Source organism: Lactuca sativa, chromosome 3 (assembly GCF_002870075.4).
Source record: "Lactuca sativa cultivar Salinas chromosome 3, Lsat_Salinas_v11, whole genome shotgun sequence".
Classification (NCBI taxonomy): Eukaryota; Viridiplantae; Streptophyta; class Magnoliopsida; order Asterales; family Asteraceae; genus Lactuca; species Lactuca sativa.
Window position 1 is genome coordinate 8,355,759 of NC_056625.2, and position 6,000 is coordinate 8,361,758.

Here is a 6,000-nt window from a genome sequence, read left to right on the forward strand (position 1 = left end):
CTTTGAGTACAGTGGATTCTTGTGCTCGAAGTTCTCCATAGAGTTTGTAGAGTGATAAAGAGTGAATCTTCCAGTCACTTTGGACTATCATTTTGGCCGTAGTCCAATGTCTTCCTAGGCCATTAAGGAACTTGAGACTGGTTTCATGGTTGCTGCGGATGGTACCAGCATTTGATAACTTTGTGACTATCAGGTTGAATCTCTTGAAGGAGTCTTCCAAACTTTCACCAGCATGAGCTTTGAAGTTGTTGAAGTCATTAAGTGCGGTAGTGAGCTTCTTATCTTGTGCTTGTTCTGAGCCTTCATACAGGTTTTTGAGTACATCCCAGACCTCTTTTGCTGACTTGCAGTTTATGATAATATCAAAGTTGTCAGGAGCGACACCACAAGAAATTTCATAAAAAGCAACAACATCATTTTTCATTTTATCGAGATCATCCTTGGTAGGACGGCTCATAGTTGGTTGACCTCCTCCTAGTCTGGTTGCCGCGCCGTCAGTTTGGATTGGTGTGAGGACTGGAACATGTGGTCCGTCTTCCACGGATCGCCATACATCTCTACTCAGTCTTCTTAAATACCTCTCCATTCTTTGTGAACAGTGATGATATTCATTTGCTACCAGTATTGGAGCTCTGTTAGAACCATCAACACTATTAGAGACATTCAAAGATAACGATTGTGCCATTTTTTTTTGAGAAATGAGCTTTAGTGGTATAGAAGGCTTAATGAGAAAATCAGAGTTCCGATATTCAAAAAGCAACCACTTTGGCTCTAATACCAATTGTTGAGAGAAAAACTTGGCGACACACTTGAACAAACGTTAGAACAAGTTGCGGAATAGTTAATCTCTAAGGATCTAAAAGCTCAACAATAATATAGTTAGATAGTTAGATAGTTAGTTGCAGAAAGTAAAGAAATATAAATGACAATAGTTGTTATATCAAGAATACACTTAAACTGATTCATAACAACGAATGCATTCATTCCGAGTTAGTAAGCGAGATCAAGTTTAGTGATTAAGTCTAGAAGACTTGCTCCGAAGAGAGGTTATGTTTCAGTAGCAGTTTGAGTGTGAAGAGTAATAAGATAGAGAATTGATGAAGATAAGAGAGATGGTTGAAGGAGAAATCTTGTGTATTAAGAAGTTAAGAGTTCACACACTCACATACATCACGCGTACTTAATACATTAGAAAGAGTCTCTATTTATAGATTTTCAGAAATAAACTACTCTATAAGCAGCCGTGCAAGGCATGCTGGACAACAGAGTACATTACATAGGATAAGTAAAAGAAATAACTAAGACTATGGATGCTGAAGACTTGATGACTCCGGATGTTGAGATGGTTGCTGATGGAGAACGGTTGCGGTTGAAAGGTGATTGCGGTACCTTAGTTCAAGAGGGTCACTTTTATGTTTTAACATCTAGACTTGCAGGACGTCATTGTTACTGGCACATCTTAGAAAGATCCTGCTCCTTCCGGGTCCCCAAGGATTCTCTGCCATGTGAAGAGGCGCTTTGCTTTTCTGGAAGCCTCTTTCGGCGGTTGTGCTGAGACAGTTAGCGCCGATCCCCCTCTTAACATGAAGCGTAATCTGAGTTTCTTGCTAGGGGGTTCCAAGAGTTCCACCAATGTCCCTGATGAATGTTCTCCGAAACTGCTAGAGAGGGCACACAACAGGGAAACTGAATCGCCCAATCATTCAGAGGAGGAAAACATCAAGGTGCCTAGCCCCAGTCCTTCTGCCGGAGGAACCGAGGCGAAGACCGAGTCTGTGCCTTCCCAAGGTCTCGTATCAACTACTTCTAGGAAGACAGGAACTATTCCTCCTTCTACAGGGTCTCACTCGGATGTTTACAACCCATCTTGGAATCTAACCCCCAGAGACCTAGTATCCAACCATGACACCGCTCTTGAGTGGTGTCGCTATTCCTTTCCCCCTACTACAAATGAGTCTTTATCTATTTTAGGGGATGAGCATATGGCAGATGGCCTCCGCTACACTGTTTCCCAAGTGTCATTTTACCTGGTTGCATCTGCTGAGCGCATCTTTGACATTGAGAATATCTAATCCCAAGCGGATATGGTGGGAGTTGAATGTCTAGAGCTAAAAAACGAGGTGACAAATATGGAAACTGACAAGCATAGATGGGAGGCCGAGCGGGGGTTGTCGTTGCTCGAAAAGGCAAGATTGAAAGAACAAGTGGAAAAGCTGGAGGAACAGGTGAGGCGCTTGAGCGATCGCGTGGGAGCCCTAAGTTTGGAGAATGCCGGCCTACAAGCGGACGGCAGAGCTGGAAGTCAATCTGGTTGGGGAGAATGTTTTATAAGGTGTGATGGAGAAGGACATTTTATGGATCCTTAGCGATGGGCTCAGCCGGGTGGTGGACAGGGTGATTGAGAGCCCTCAGTTTTTTCAGGGTTTAGTTCATGTACAAGCAGCTTGTGTGGCGGCAGGTGTGGAGCAAGGGAAAAAAGTTGTTGGGGAGCTGGTGATTGCCAGGGAGTTTGATCTAGAGGGCAAGGTGGACGTGCCCACCAAGACCCAAGTGATGGAAGATGCCATAGTGACTTTTACTGAATCAGATTTTGCTGGCTATCTTTGCCTGGGTAGTCTGGACATAGACGGGCTCCGTGACCTTTGCCAAGACGCTCAGAGTGATGGGTCAGGCCCTGACCCAAGCTCTTCCTGTGGTGATGGTAACAGCCTTGCCTATAAGTAGTGCTGCTTGCCTAATTTGCTTTGATGTAATCTCTATGAACAATATTTTCTATGTCTTTATTTGTGTTTTGTCATTGCTGCCCTTGGTGGCAGCCTTAAAGTCTGGAAGTCCGGCAATCTCACAATGTTTACTTTTGGCTATTGGGTATGAATGTTTCTTTCAACCGCATATATTCTATTGTTTGGTTACTTTGTGTATGGTTTATGTTGTCCATCACATACTATTTATACATGTGTTAATGTATCTCATAGGGAACCGCATATATTCTATTGTTTGGTTACTTTGGCTATTATGTTTCCCACCCGCGAAGAGTCTTTTCAGCATCGTCTCTGTTTTCACTCATGTCTAATTCTTCAGATTCGGATTCTGAAGAGTCTGTGGTTTCATATTTAACGGAGGAAGGTGGGGAATAAGTTTTATATGGGTTGTTTTGAGGTGATGATGGGGGTACTTTTGAAAAAAATGGATCTGATTCGTTCTAAAAAGGAGTGTCTTGTGGTGTGGAGGTTTCTAGGGGTATAGAAGATGATGAACCAAAGAGACCAGCTAATTGTTTTTTTCTTGCTGCTTCTTTCTTCAGTTTCCTTACAGATCGCTCGATTTCTGGATCAAAAACTAAAGGTGTACCTGAACGGAATTTTTTTGGCATAAAACCATTAGAAGGCACCATGTCCCTAGCAACAACGCCAATTTGTTAACACGTTGTCGTGCTCGTATTAAACAAATAAATTTAACACTGCTCGTTGCACTAAAAATATAGCACAGGGAAGCAGGGTCGAATCCTCAGGGACACAACCTAAAAGTCAATGTCTTTTTGCATCAGGCACATTTAGTCAAGGAACATAATATAAAAATGGGGATTTTAAATTTAACTAAAAACTAAAATTGAAGTGATATTAAAATTTAACGAAAATTGATAATAAAAGTGGTTTCAACTCTACTGCGACTTTCCTAATCATGCAATCAACCCAGATTCGGTTATTTGAGATGCGGTCTATCTAAGTTGGTACTGAGAAAAACTAACAAGCTCTAGTAATTTCTCTTTTACCTTATTTAGTTAACCAAAACAAGCTCTTCAATTAACCCTAACTTTTTACTGTTCAATTAAACAAGCTCTTAATTAAATCAGAAAAGTTGCAATATAATCTATGTAAAATTCCAAGTAATACCCAATACTTCTCACAAGCTCAGAAGCATAAAGATATGATTTTTCAGTTTATAATAAAGTCAAATGCCAAACACGAAACTGATTTATTACTTGTTACTTTTACCAGTTGATAAGAACAATTATGTATTCTATAAATGACTAATTGGATTGATAAAACCCTAGCTAGGTGATCATACTAACAATAATCAAATCAAACATTCATTAAGAACAAAACTGAAGAATCTAGATATAAACACAAATCAAAAACCATATCAATGATCAACCACATGAAAAGTACCTTTCTTTGCAGAACTAAAAACTAAGGTTTTAGCCAGACATGGCTAAAATCTGCTCTAAAACAATAAAAGGAAACATTAAACTACTAAATCTTACTAAACTAAACGTAAGAGATGATCTACAGTCTTCAGATCTTCAGAATCGCTAAATCGGAGAAGAAATGCCTCCAAAATCGTATTTTCGTCGTTTGGTACATCTGGAATTGCCAACTTAGGTTACTAGGAGGTTATAAGGTCTATTTATACTTCCAGGAGTAAAAACGATGCGCATGCGATCGCATGGGCACAACCTGCGATCGCAGGTTTTGAAGAATACGCGTCTCGTGCCTTTTTAATGAAGTAGGATGCTATTTTGACACTTTTTAGCCAACCTGCGATCGCATGTACATAACCTGCGATTGCAGGTATTGAGTTTTCACTCCCGGATGAATTTTGGGCACTAAAAAACCTCGAATCCATGTTGCGACCTAACCTACGATTGCATAAAGGCTCCATGCGATAGCATAAAGGCAAAACTGCGATCGCAAGCTATGCCTAAGACGTCCGAAATTTCGTCTACTTTTCATATCATTTTGAATCACTTCAATCAGAGTTACGGTTCTCGAGATATTGTCAAAATACTGACAGGGGGTCAAAGTTGCCAGCAACATCCTTTAACTTTAGATTGCATATTCTATCTTCATGTGATCAATTCGATCGAATGTTTCTTAACCAAAGCATCTTGCAGTCATTCCACAACATACTCCATAAGTTCCAAGCTCCATTTTAATCTCCAAACGCGCATCCAACTGCTCCCAAAACACTGCTCCACTCAAACTATCTGAAATTGACATAAAAACATAAGCAGTACGGGAATTCTTACGAATGACATGAGATGAACATTATTAAATCAATGACATGCAAATGTACAAAATATGATACTAAATAATAATGAAAACTACCCTAAAATATGCAGAAAATGACATCTAACACAACACGACATCCATCAATTCGGGCTGATACCAGTCCTGCCTTTGTACCAGCCATATAACTCGCCGGCGACTATGCATAGCCATATGTATGCAAACCCGTACCAAATGCAGCAACATATGGCTTACAACGGGATGTTGTCCTCATACATGGACAATCCCAAGTGAAGCGCCAACTCTAATTTCAGTCACGAGCTGCTGTAGTATGGATTCCGCACACGGTGATGACACCACACATGCCCAAATATGATGGTACCACAGATCCAGATGACCACATTGACAATTATGAATGGAAGATGACTTTCTCAAGATGGATCGTCGCTTCACTTGCACCTATTTTCCTTTCACCCTCACTAGCAATGCTGGCAAGTGGTTCAAATCTCTGAGGCTTGGTAGCATCTCCAGCTTTGAGCAACCGAAATACCTTTTCCTCAACAATTTTATGCAATTGTGGAAAGGCAAGGGGGATGCTAACTCTGTAATGGCATGCAAGCCGAAAGAGGGGGAATCAATCCGTGAATATTATGATCGGTTCATGCTGGCGACATTGAATGTTCCAGGACATGAAGAGTTCTTGGTAACAGGTGCTTTCGCCTAAGGTTTACTCCCAGGGCTCCTATCGAAGAAGATACCAGGAACCGTTCCCCGATCCCGGGATGAACTCAAGTTCCGTGTTGAAAAATACATGAGGCAAATCGAAGGGGAAGAGTGAAAAGAGGCCAATATCAAATCTATATCCAATGAATAAGAAAAGCATGAGGAGGCGGTGTCACGACCAATCTCGGCCCAGCAGGGAAGCAAAGATGGCGACCATCAGCGACACAATCATCACCCCCGGCATATGTCAAGACGGTACAGACTGTTC